A 15,000-nucleotide genomic window follows, 5' to 3' on the forward strand; every position below is an offset into this window, starting at 1 on the left:
TTCTCTTCTAGACAAATTTGAAAATAAAACGAATCATTGAATTTGTTCTATCTTTTGTTTATCTTTTTTGTTTGGTTACACATGTGTGTTTAATTTATCTTATTTTGCATATTCGTCTATGCATCGAATTGAGGTATTCCACTGGGTTAACATCTAAGATATGGAAGAAAGAATTTAACTTTAGACCCCTCGGGGTAACCAACTAACTACAACTCCCTACGACTTTGAACTTGAAATTCCAAAGCATAACTGTCTTCGGTGTGATGGACTGTATCAAGATTGGCCTTCAATCAAAGGGATTAACCGGTGATGAAGTGTGGGACAGAGGTAGATGGAGAACGCTGGCCAGAAACATCGACCCCACATGAAAGTGGGAAAAGATGCAGACAAAGAAGAAGAATGGCAGGACAGGGTTAGAAATTAAACTACGAGAAAGATTACTCGAGTACCATTTGTAGATGAGATCATGATAATGGGTAGATGGATATGGTTTGGGCATGCTCTTCGCACTACCCAAGAGAGATTAGTTCACCAAACGTGAAACTGGGCTCCACAAGGCACTAGAAGAGTTAACCTACATGGCTAGGAACTTTAAGGGCGAAGTAGAAGATGAGGAATGGAGAAGTATTGAATTAAAAGCTCAAGATAGAGACAACTGGCGAAATCTAACCGAAGCGTCAATAGGCGTGGGAGGAGATGATGGTGATGATGATGATGATGATAATGATAATGATGATGAGGATGATGATATATGATATATATATATATATATATATATATATATATATATATATATATATATATATATATATATATATATATATATATATATACATTAGAATGCGTTGACTATGTCAAGAATTAGAAAAGGTTAGAACCACTGGATTATATGCTCTCATTTCATATAGGCTTACATCCACATGAGCACATTCTGACAAATAGCCCAACCAAAGTTTCTTTCTATTATAGGAACTTTCAAATGTCTATCTAATTATGAGAAAAAGGAAATTTTCTCAAAATAAAAGCAAATTTCAGGAGAAAATGCAGAGATGATGTTAGTGATCTGTGCAAAGAAAGTAATACATAACATTTTGGAACGGCGAAGAGAATAATTACTCTTAAACTCCCATCATGAAAGACAGTTGTTTATGGTAAAATAATCGTCTTGGAAAAAGGCCAAAGACCACTAGATCTGTTTTAGGCTATGAATAGTACGTCACTGTTATTAATAGAAATAATGGTTGATACCAAAAATAAAAATAAACAAACACAAGAAAAGGAGTTACTATTCGTAACTGCATGCAAAATACCCATCAAAATAATTTTATAATATATCGATATCTTAAATATCTATGTGATTTTCTAATGATAAAATTCTAATTGTATTCCAAAACTAATGTAAATTATACATTTATCAAAATATATATTCATAAGGGGATTTAATTATTTCTGTATGGGATAACTAATTGTATAAGCATTTTTGTCCCTGAAGTCAAGGAGATAATTTACTTATGAGCAAGTTGCTCGGAGTGGGAGGAGCAGCAACAAGAAAGGAGGAGGAAATTTTAAGTGCTTCGAATATTTATAGACAATTTAAATACGCTAATAAAAGAATAAAATCAATTAGATCAAAGACACATGTGAAGAAATAAGGGAAAGTAACAAATTAGAAAGATTAGAGAATGGCTTAATAAGCGAGTTTGCACAAGTCAGTTAACTACCAGCTTGTATTGCGTAGGCCTAAAGGACTGTGTCTTTTCTTGCCTCCTAGTTCGGTTGAAAGAGATTCTTCAAGTGCGGGGATGTCAAAGAATAAATTCCTTAAAAATGTTCTATGTCTTTTAAGCCTTGCAATGTAGGCTTAACTTACATTGCAGCTTCTTCATCTATATATTTTGAGTGTTGCTTTATAGGCCTATCTTATATTGCAGCTTCTTCATCTATATATTTTGAGTGTTGCATTATATGCCTATCTTATATTGCAGCTTCTGCATCTATATATTTTAAGTGTTGCATTGTAGGCCTATCTAACATTGCAGCTTCTGCATCTATATGTTTTAAGCGTTGAATTGATGACATCACCGCTTCTGCATCTATAGAGCATTGCATTGTAGGCCTACCTGACATTACAGTCAACTTGAACATCATAGCTTTTGTGCAGTATTCTAAAATCCAGTATTTGTATTCCTCCTGTGGTTATTTGGTAGCAGCAAATACGATCAATTCAAGTGTACAAACGATTACGCAATTTCCCCTGAATTTAGGTTCACAGCTTCAGATTCTGAGGACACCATTTTTTTATTTTATTAAGAGAAACCATTTTAGTGAAGTAACTTCTCATAAATCCAAATGACCAGTTTTAATATTTTTATATTTAAAGTTTTATCTAAAATTCGTTATATATATCATTATCATCATCTACACCTATTGACGCAAAGGGCCCCGGTTACATTCACCGGTCGTCTCTATCTTGAGCTATCAAATCGATACTTCTCCTTTCATCATCTACTTCACATTCTATAAAATGGAAGTTTAAAAAGAATTGTATCAAAAATGGTCTATAAATATTATTTGAACTTAGACCGTCATAGGTACGAACAAACAACAGTTATAGTGAAATCTTGGAAATTATTTGTGACTGTTCGATGGATATTCTAGGTTGGATATTCAAGTTAAGGAATGGAAATACTTATAGGCCTAACAAATGGAGTAAAGAAGTTGAAGGTGAAAAGTCTTTTATCTTTATAGCACATCACAGTGACACAGTATTCAGACTAAATTTTCGACAACTGAAAAGTCGATATGATATCGTTCTTGTAGATAATAATGTTTTACTCGTTTTATACTTATTGCAACACACCAGGGAACTCGCTGCCTCCTAATAAGCTATTGCTAAGCCATAACTGAAAACGAGGTTCCTAACACCTATGCTCTCATTGCAAAGCATAGACTATGATGGGTTTAGCTATTCAAGTAAATGTCTACTTCTTCCAACCTCAACATTCCCATTGTATAGCAGGGTCGGCCGCTCGAGTCAACTCACTCCATCTATTTTGATTCTTTTCCTCTTATGTACAGTACAGTAACAAAAAATCTTTTATCAATGATTTTATAAATAAACTATTATATTTCAAATCAAATTCTAATGAAAAAAAAATGTTATTTAGTCTTGGCCTTTAAAGGTTAGTGGAGAGATTTTTATTGTGTTGACTCGAGGATTAGGCAAAGGAAAAGTTAGCTTTAACCAGAGAAGGATACAATGTAGTACTATAATGCCAAAGTATCAGCGGGTGCCTACCCTTGGCCATCTAAATACTGATTTATTTGATTGAGAAAAAAATATATAATTCATAAATATCTGTAATGATGAGATTATTATGAAAGGCAACTAAATTATTGATAATTAAATTTTATAAAAAATTATGAATTTATCAACACATCTATAAACTTTGCATAAAATGTTTGAGTCTTCTTAAATGGAGAATATTTTCCGACAAGAAATGGCAGTGATTGTTTGTATCGTCCTGGATAACCTGAAGTAAAGAGACTCGGGTTTTCCGAGAGTCCTGGTTCGGGTCAAGCCCTAAGAAATCGACTCCGTTGAGGATCCTTCCTCTTGGGTGTCTTCCGATCCAGGACTACCTCTCGGTTTAGGGTTCCGAGACAGGCAGGATAGAAAGAGAGTATCCTGTCACTGACGTCCCCCGGTTATCCAGGAAAACAGCAACAGGCTTTCTTTGGTCTGGTGTTGAATTCTCCTCTCTCTCTCTCTCTCTCTCTCTCTCTCTCTCTCTCTCTTATCCTTTTCCTTCTTCTCTTCTTTGTGAGTGTATGTGTGACGGGTTTGGTATACCAGTGTTTTCCATGTACTGTAGTTCGAGTTTGCTGAGTAGTTAAAAAGCCAATTGTAATAACCCCTGGAGTCTGCTATTTATCGTGTGCACTGAGTTTAAACTAAGAAAATATATACCCATTCGTAATAAATTCCAGTCAAGTGTTTTCCCTGTGAGCCAAAATTGCTGAGTAGCTAAATAACCATTCGCAATAGCCCCCAGAGTCTATTGTCTTCCCTCTATTTCTAGTTTGCATGTAAAGCAATAAGTAGAGTGAATTAAAAGCTGAAATTATTACCGAGCTAAAATCCTATGTGGCAAAATCTAGTTATTTTCCATTGAAAACCACAATAATCAAAAAGTGAGGGATTCTTAGAACATGGCAATGGCGACATCAAGGACTTGCTTGTTGCCTAAACGAGAGACAACGACTTTAAATTCGTGCAGGCCCAGAAAAACTCAAGCTTACATCCTGGTATTAATCGGGAACCACAAACCACTATGTTGGGTTTTGATATCAAATTTGGATTGAATTCATAAACCATTATTATTATTATTATTATTATTATTATTATTATTATTATTATCATTATCACTTGCTAAGCTACAACCCGAGTTGGAAAAGCAGGATGCTATGAGCCCGAGGGTTCAAATAGGGATAATAAACCATTGAGGAAAGGAAATAAGGAAATTAGCTACATAGGCTATAAGAAGTAGTGAATAACAGTATAAAAAATCTTGAGATCAGAAACAATGTTAATATACTATATGCATATATATATATATATATATATATACACATTTATTTATTTATTTATTTATATATATATATATATATATATATAAGACAGCCAAGGTTGAAATTCATGAAGAAATTTCTGAACCTAGCTGTTCAAGTGAAGGTTTATATAATTAGCATTTCACAATATTTGAAAAAAAATTGCCTTTGAAAATGAAATAGAAAATAATAGCTTTTAGAAAGAATCGAAGAAGTCTGTGTGTATGTGTATATATATATATATATATATATATATCTTTTTTTTTCATCACGAAGTTCTTACTCATTCTTTTGTTACACGTACATTTATGTTTAATACTTTCGAGTTTTAATTTTTATTGGGGTTTAGTTCGGCATGCCTTGAGGAAGCTACTATTATCCATCATTATCCAATGTTAATATGACGTTCTTAACCTTTTCGTATTCAACTGAGAAATAAAGTTCAAAAATTACTAACTGAAAATATAGATTCTATTATTTCCAAAATAGAACTGAATATTAAAATGAGTATCTGTTACGATCCTTATATCAGACTATACTATTACTTCACCCGAAGCTATTTTTTCCTAATATGTTTCTTGTCCTCTAAAAAGCGCTGCAAAACGTTGGAATTCGGTTATGTTAAGAAGCGTACACCTTTACATTTTTTTGGAAATGAAAATTTATTAAGGCAAAAAACATTTTCCCACAAATGAAATTTACATAATTAGCGAGAAAAGTATTCCTCAGTATGTTACATATCAAAATGAAAATATAAAGAGTCGATGAAGAAAACCTTCCCAAGTCCATTATCCTCCATTACTGCAGCAAACTTGCCTTTTCTGGCTCATCAAATTACCAGTACAAAATAAAAGAGAAAAGAAAAAAGGCGATACGAGAACATAGTGAAACATACCCTCTCTTTTGGAAGATGAAATTCGTTCGTGGAATCTATGTATACAAAATAATGATTAACTCTCTCTCTCTCTCTCTCTCTCTCTCTCTCTCCTCTCTCTCTCTCTCTCTCTCTCTCTCTCTCTCTCTCTCTCTCTCTCTCTCTCTAGAAAGTTATGCTATGTCGTCAAAGTATTGGTGAAAATGACAAGAAAGGAGACCTGACTGATTGCAATAATTATAGTATGCTTATTCAAAAGAGACCGGAGAGAAAGATTAATGGAAAGCTGAGAGAATTTAGAAAAGGTAGAAGTTTCACTGACCAAATTTTCATTTTGAGACATGTTATACAGCAATGCGTAGAATATAGAAAAGCACTTTTCATGGCATAAATGGATAATAAAAAAGCCTTCGGTAGTGTGCACCGGCCAATTTTATGGAGAGTCCTGCATTATTATGGGATTACTCTTAAATATGCAATTGATTAAGTCTGTTCATGAGCATGGCAAGTGCCAGGTAATGTTAATGGAGTCATAAAAAATAAATTTCCATTGAACAGAGGAGTACTCCAAGAGAATGTGTTGTCACCTATGTTGTATATCCTCTTCATGGATTTTTCAATGCGTAAAACAGTCGGATGTGGGGGGAAGGATTGCATTGCATTGGTTATACGAATTTAGGGGACCTAGATTATGCTGATGATGCTATCCTTGTTAGCAGAACAAAAAAGGATTTGCAATGCTTGTTTACCAGAATGCATGAAATATCACACGAGGCTGGGATGAAGATAAATAGAAAAAAGACAGAAATGATAAGAACGGAGTATGCAATGGAAGATGAAATATCATTGGAAGGAGAAAGGATTAATGACCTAGAATCATTTAAGTATTTAGGAACTATGATCTCCAATACAGGATCTTCAGAATTAAAAGTGAAAGAATGAAAAAAGAAAATCAGACAATGGGTGGGTTAAGTAAAATTTGGAAATCAAATCGTCGGAAATTACATACAGAAAAGTTAAATGGCAGGACAGGATTAGAGGTCAACAAGGGTTAAATGCTAAAGATAGGGCACCACTAAATAGAAGTCAAAGAAACTCTAGTGTTGGATGCATGGCACCTCAAAATAGAGGTAAATAAGCCTCTAATGCTAGAGGTGAGGCACCTGGGAATAAGAGGTAAAAGAGCTTCTACTGCTAGAAGTATGGCACATCAAAGTAGAGGACAAGGAGCTTTTAATGCTAGAATTATGGCTCCTGAAAGTAAATGTCAAAGGGCCTCTACTGGTAAGAGTATGCAACCTCTAAATGTAGGTTTAAGATCCTCTAATACCAGACATATGGCGCTTACAAATAGGGGTCAAACAACCTCTACTACTAGAAGACAAGCACCTCGAAATGGAGGTCAAAGAGCCTTTATTGATAGAGGTAAGGAAACTCAAAAGTGGTACAGGAACCTCTAATGCTATAGGTAAGGCAGCTCAAAATAGAGGTCAAAGAGCTTGTATTGCTATAGGTAAGGCAACTCAAATAGAGGTCAAAGAGCCTCAAATGCTATATGTAAGGCAACTCAAAATAGAGGTCAAAGAGCCTGTAATGCTAGAAGCAAGGTGCCTCATAATGGAAGTCAAAGAACCTCTAGTGCTATAAACATGGCACCTCAAAATAGAAGTCAAAGAGACTCAAGTGCTAAAGGTAAAGCAACTCAAAATAAAGGGCAAAGAGCCTCAAATGCTGAAGGGAAGGCTCGCGCAATTGAGGTCACAGAACCTATAATGATACAAGTAAGGTACCTCAAAATAAAGGGTCAAAGAGCCTCAATTGCTATAGGTAAGGTGCCTAAAAAAAGAGGTTAAAGAACCTCTAATGCTAGAAGTATGGCACCTCAAAATAGAAGTCAAAGAGCCTCAAATGCTATAGGTAAGGCGCTCAAAAATAGAGGCCAAACAATAATAAAAATAATAAAAAAAAAAAAAATAATAATAATAATAATAATAATAATAATAATAATAATAATAATATGGCTCTGTAGTCTTGGCTTTATAACATACTAGGGTATGTCTATATGTCAGGTAGCAACAATAAATATTTGCATAAAATCTTGTAACTTATAAAGGGTGTCTATGTGGCATTAAGTACGATTTGTTAAATTTCTCCAGTCTATTTTATGTCAAATCCTATAGGCTTCATACGAATTATAAAATCAGGAGTGCTTACTTCAAGTCACATATAACAATAAGGCGAGGAGGGGCAAACTGAGCATTTAAACCTTCACAAGTTGGGTCTAACTAAATAATAAGTAAATCTCAAAAGGCGAAACTTGCTAAAGACATTAATGAACCAAGTAATAGGTAATGATTAATTACAATTTCATTAATTAATACTACCACTAAAGAGTTATAGGGTCCTTTGACTGGCCAGACAGTACTATTGAATCCTTACCTCTGGTTACGGTTCTTTCCCTTTGCCTACACATACACCGAATAGTCTGGCCTATTCTTTACATATTCTCCTCTGTCCTCATACAAATAGCCCTACCAAAGTTTCTTTCCAATAAAGGAACTTTCAAATCTCTATCTAATTATGAGAAAAAAAGATAAACTTGCTCAAAATAATAGCAAATTTCAGGAGAAAATGGAGAGATGGTGTTGGTGACCTGTGCAAAGAAGGTAATACATAACATTTTTTGTACAGCCGCTGATTTTGCATAATAATGAATGTGCTTTGTAATTTACAAATATGCCCATTTTAAATAGACTTTATGTTGTATAATTGCAGAAGACGGCCATGAATCAAGGAAATGGATGGAAAAGCATAAAAGGTTGCCACAACTATTTCTATCAGAATCGGATTCAGCGTAAAATGGAATAATAAAATTACTCCACTTTCATTAGGGAAGACAGTTGTTTATGGAGAAAAAAAAAACAATCAAGAAAGTCATAGTAAAAGACCTCAAACCACTATAAATGTCTTAGGAAATGAATACTACGTAACGTTCATAAATAATGATAATGGTTGATACCAAAAATAAATGATAGGTCAGTCCCAAGAAAAAAGCGTGTTATTCACGACTGCATACAAAATACTCGTCAAAATAGTTTTATAATACATCGATATCTCAAATATCTATGTGATTTTCTAACGATAAAATCTTAATTATATTCCAAAACTAATGTGAATTTTACAGTTATCAAAAAAATATATATATATTTAGGGATTTAATTATTTCGATATAGGCTGACTTTGTAAAAGCATTCTTGTCCTTGAAATCGAAGAGATAATTTGCTTCTGTGCAAGTTGCTCGGAGTGAGAGGAGCAGCGACAAGAAAGGAGAGGAGGAAATCCTAAGTGTTTCGAATATTTATAGATAATCTAAAAACGCTAAATTAGGAATAAAATCAGTTAGATCAAAGTCACAGGTGAAGAAATAAGGATAAGTGCCAAACTAGGAAGAAATGGCTTAATAAACCCAGTTACGGCCAGCTGCCTAAGGTATTAACTTGCTTCCTCCTCGCTCCGTTGAAGACAATTCTTCAAGTGCGGCGATATCAAAGAATAAAAGCATCATCATATTTTGATTTTAAATGGTTTATATGTTTTAAGGCTTACATTGCAGGACTATCTTACATTGCAGCTTCTGCACCTATATGTTTTAAACGTTGTATTGTAGGCCTATCTGACATTGCAGCAAGCATCTATATGTTTTAAGGATTGCATTGTAGGCCTATCTTATATTGCCGCTTCTGCATCTATATGCTTTAAGCATTGCATTGTAGGCCTATCTGACATTACAGTTTCAGCATCTATAGAGCATTGCATTGTAAGCCTACCTGAACTTACAATCAGCAGGAACATTGTTGTTTTTATGCAGGATTCTAAAACTCAGCAATTATATTCCTTCTGTGTTTCTTCAGTAGCAGCAAATACGATCAATTCAAGTGTACAAACGATTACCCAATTCCTCCTGAATTTAGACTTACAGCTTCAGATTCTGAGGACGCAGTTCCGAAAAAAGAATAAGAGACTCATGAGGTGGTGCATGGACCTCCAAGACTACAATTGGAAGGTCGAGCACATAAGAGGCACAGATAATAAAATAGCAGATGTCCTCTCCAGGCATTAGTGCTCAGGGCACAGTGCCATGTCCCTAGCCTGTAGCCATACTCAGTAAGTTAAGTTAGTTTGTATGAAAAAATGTTAATTGGCCTTGGTGTCTCCCCAGGTAGATAAACTTGAGGAGCCATTTTGGCCTCATTATTTACATTTGATTCATTTTTATTGACTTACTTTATCTATTTGCATATATGTCAATTTTCTTTAATTTTATGCCTACCACTGCACTAGGTCACTTAACTTTAACCATCCTTGCATTTTAATTTTCAATTTTGCAGTTTTAAATTTTTTTTTTTTTTTTTTTTGGTTGTTGCCTCACAGTCAGCATGCTTATTTCTACGAGGCACTTAAAGTTAATTTACTGTCAAAATAACGTAAAATTATGACCCTAGTTGCAGCTTAGATATTTATCCATTATCGTGGTGAGACTCACTGAGGAAGGAGTCATTAAGGCAAGTGGCTTCAGACCTTGCTTGCAGAGTTCTTGTCCTGTTTTAGGACAAAATCTCTGCTAAAATGGGGGGCTGTTAGTAATGGCGGTCATTGTATAAACGTGATAAACGTTTCAGACGCATGCCAAGGATTTACTATCATTTGCCATTGTCATGCGACATACTTTTTTGGATATTTAGATAACTGACTTTCAATTACTCAGATGATCACAACTATAACATTTGCAATCATATACGGATCGCTCATGAATACTAAATGAAATACCTGTCCAAATACAATATAAACATCAGACAAAATCTGCCACGAAACTTACAATACTCCGAGAGCATCGATAGTCTTTGTTTTCTAGTCCTGAGGTTCAGAAACATGACAGCCTTAATCCTAGCAAAAGACCAACAAATGACTTGTTGCGGCCCTGTTATTATGCCGTCACTTGTCCGGGAGTTGTCTGGACCTCCTGGCCAGAGACGGACAGGCAGGTAGAATAAGTTACGAAAGGTTTGGGAAGGATAACAGGTTTATTACGTGGTAGGAAATCCGTATTACGTTCGGATTTGCATACTAATATTGGTACACAATTACTTATAGAATACAAAATTATTCCACTGTTGGTGTTTTGTTCTAATTTTTCTTCAGATTATTGTTCTTCCCTCCAACCCAAAATCCTCCCAGCCTCTCTCTTACTAATTGCACATACATATATAGTCCTTACTCGATTCTTATCTAATCTAGCTTACCTACATAACAGATTTATTCAATGTGATACAATTGAGATTACAAAATCGGAAGCTAGTATTGTCATTAATATGTTAAAAGTCATTAGAACAGTTGCTTAGCATTTAACATGGAATTAAATCATATGAAAGATTTTATTTCATTATGATAAATTACACATCAGTTGGAAAAATGTTATTTGAAAGCAAAATATCTAGGGGAATTTTGACGTCTACTGAGGCCCAGGTTGGTTGGAGCTAAGAGAGAATTCTGAATTACTTCTTTATATTCGTGAAGTCGAGATAATTAATTAAAAATGGAAAAAAGGGGTTGCAGCAGTTGAAAATAAATGTATTTACTAATTCTGGTATGGTAATATTTAAAGGTGTGAGAAACATTTATAAGCATAGAGATTTTTTAACATTTAGCGTCATTAAAATTATGGAATAAAGCATAGTTCGATACACCACTCCTTCATTGCTATTCTGCTTTACATGTCATATCCCTGAGTATGAATTATTAACAAGTACAGGGACACTGCCACTGAACATAATACTATATGGAATTTGACTTTACATACCCATGAACTTCCTGTAAATAGTACAGCAATATCATCGCAACAAATCCGTAAAATATTAGAAATAACTTACATCGGTTTCTGGAAGGACTTGTTGACATGTAAGGTTTCTAATCAAATTGAATTTTTAGCAAGTTTACGAATCCACCTGGGAAACAGCACTAGCTAGGAAGCAACTCAGAGCAGTCAGAATTCTAAGGAATTATTAATTGGATTTCTGTTGTTGGCTGATATACAAAAATATGATTTACTAAGAATCGCTTTCATAAAGGAAATGGCAGGTGTAGTTTAGATTAGAGAGATGATAAGTGTCACGACTGAAATGGTTTCGTCACGTGTTAAGGATGGATGGTAGGGAGGGAGTGAGGAGGGATTAGGAAGAGCCTGTTAAGGGGAGAAAATCAAGAGGGAGCCAGAAAAATAGATGGCGAGATAAGGTGAAGGGTGATATGGAGAGAAGAGGTTTGGTGGAAGAGGATGCCTTTGACAGAAGGCATTGAAGAGGGCGCATCAGGCAACCGACCCCTTAATGTAAGGATAGCGGTGGGAAAGAAGAAGCTTTCATAATGGAAATAGGGTATATGCCTTATTAAGCCTTTTCTCACTCTTGGGGTCATTAAAACTAATACTACTGCGATTATTATTATTATTATTATTATTATTATTATTATTATTATTATTATTATTATTAGAGAGGTGAATGCTCGAGTGCTTGGACGAGGATTAAAACTGGTAGGCGAGAATGATCATGAATAGGAGGTATATCAGTTGTTGTTTGCGGATGATACTGTACTGGTAGCAGACACAGAAGAGAAGCTTGACCGACTAGTGACAGAACTTGGAAGGGTGTGTGAGAGAAGGAAGTTGAGAGTTAATGTGGGTAAGAGTAAGGTTATGAGATGTAAGAGAAGGGAAGGTGGTGCAAGGTTGAATGTCATGTTGAATGGAGAGTTACTTGAGGAGGTGGATCAGTTTAAGTACTTGGGGTCTGTTGTTGCAGCAAATGGTGGAGTGGAAGCAGATGTACGTCAGAGAGTGAATGAAGGCTGCAAAGTGTTGGGGGCAGTTAAGGGAGTAGTAAAAAATAGAGGGTTGGGCATGAATGTAAAGAGAGTTCTATATGAGAAAGTGATTGTACCAACTGTGATATATGGATCGGAGTTGTGGGGAATGAAAGTGATGGAGAGACAGAAATTGAATGTGTTTGAGATGAAGTGTCTAAGGAGTATGGCTGGTGTATCTCGAGTAGATAGGGTTAGGAACGAAGTGGTGAGGGTGAGAACGGGTGTAAGAAATGAGTTAGCGGCTAGAGTGGATATGAATGTGTTGAGGTGGTTTGGCAATGTTGAGAGAATGGAAAATGGCTGTCTGCTAAAGAAGGTGATGAATGCAAGAGTTGATGGGAGAAGTACAAGAGGAAGGCCAAGGTTTGGGTGGATGGATGGTGTGAAGAAAGCTCTGGGTGGTAGGAGGATAGATGTGAGAGAGGCCAGAGAGCGTGCTAGAAATAGGAATGAATGGCGAGCGATTGTGCCGCAGTTCCGGTAGGCCCTGCTGCTTCCTCCGATGCCTTAGATGACCGCGGAGTTTAGCAGCAGTAGGGGACTCAGCAGTATGAAGCTTCATTTGTGGTGGATAATGTGGGAGGTTGGGCTGTGGCACCCTAGCAGTACCAGCTGAACTCAGCTGAGTCCCTGGTTAGGCTGGAGGAATGTAGAGAGTAGAGGTCCCCTTTTTTGTTTTGTTTCATTGTTGATGTCGGCTACCCCCCAAAATTGGGGGAAGTGCCTTTGGTATATGATGTATGATTATTAACATGAGCACTAGAGTATATCATTTCTGGGATGTTTTGATTTTTAACAAAATAAAAACACTTTCAGTCTATAAATATAGTAAACGCAAAATTTTCTCGAAACGCTCTCTTCTAAAATACCCATAAGTGAATAAAAGATAAAATGTAAGTTCAAAATAAGATGAAACAAACTACAACAAAGAAGATTATTCGTGAGTAATAATAATGACCTCACAGATGGCTTCCAAAACATGTTTAAAACCTCGGAATTATCTACACTTGACCTTGTTTAAAAAACACTTATATGGTCACAGATGAAAGAGATTTTTCACTTTTCAAGTCTCCCCCTACTCTTAAAATTCATTCCTGCATTAGGAGTTTGTGAAGAAGTTCTCATATACCTAAATTGGGATAATAATTACACATATGAAACCGATTAGCATTGGATCGAGAGAGGTAAAGGGTTTCCAATGCTGTTGTTTTCAATAAACATTAATTAAATTATTTCTTGATCATACTTGTTCACGCAATTAATTAGATCATCATTAAATTTTAATAGAGCTTTTTGTATGGTGTAGATATATGTCAGCAATGGTTTATTTTCCTTGGTTTATAAATACTGAATCCAAGAAGTTTATGGACACTAAATTGTATAAACTTCTTGAAAAAAAACCATTGCTATTAGGAAACTTCCATAAAACATCAGTCCCCAATGAAACTTTAAATAAAAGCATACATTATCTATTTAATTTCTAACTTGAATTCACTGACGAAAGATAAAAGCATAACAAGTACAAAAAAAACACAAACATCATATTAAATACATTTGCACCTACCACGGTAGCAACGATACCGGTGTTTTCGTAATGGCTATCGATCAAATATGAATTTGCAGTAATTTTGCCAATTCATCAAGATGAGAATATCAATTATCCGAGGCCAGAAACAACATATTGCTTGATATCCGTTCAGCGCAGTCATTTATATTCAAGTAACACGATTTAGTATCCATTAACTAGTAACATATAACTTATATCTATAATCATTCTGTAATTAATCAGTAAATGGAGGAAAGGGATATTTTACTTCCTACAGTTTCCAGTGCCAGGTAGATCACCATTCAGTTTAACTTATTAGGGTTAATTTAATGTATCCTTTATAAGTCTAAACTTGCTTCATGTTACAACGATCTCGACTTTGTGTATCTTATTCTTACCTAAATGTGATTTCTGCTTTCTAACATTTTCTAAATATTATCTAATTAGTCATCTCCGTAAGCTTTAATTTTGTATCTGTCTCGGTATATACATATATATATATAATATATATATATATATATATATATATATATATATATATATATATATATATATATATATACAGTATATATATATATATATATATATATATATGTGTGTGTGTGTGTGTGTGTTTCTGTGTGTATACAGCCCCTATATACCTAACAACGTTAAAACTAACCTTCTATGACTTTATTAGCTGGAAAGAGATCTGCTTTTCAAGAGGCCCCCGTTATTTGTAATGAGAATAGTTTCAAGTTTGGTATTCAAAACACTTGTAATTCCTTTGTTGTTTTCTTTCAAGAAAATCATAATGGTTCTTCTGAAGGATTAATTCTCAAGGAGAGAGAGAGAGAGAGAGAGAGAGAGAGAGAGAGAGAGAGAGAGAGAGAGAGAGAGAGAGAGAGAGATCTAGTATTCTGACACTTAAAAACTGGCGACATTTTTCGTTGAGAGTCAAAGAGGATAAAAAGGAACAAAATTAATTAACCGTGTGACATTTTTAATATCGAGTTTCTTCCTGTAATGAATGAGAGAGAGAGAGAGAGAGAGAGAGAGAGAGAGAGAGAGA

Source organism: Palaemon carinicauda, chromosome 20, assembly GCF_036898095.1.
Source record: "Palaemon carinicauda isolate YSFRI2023 chromosome 20, ASM3689809v2, whole genome shotgun sequence".
Classification (NCBI taxonomy): Eukaryota; Metazoa; Arthropoda; class Malacostraca; order Decapoda; family Palaemonidae; genus Palaemon; species Palaemon carinicauda.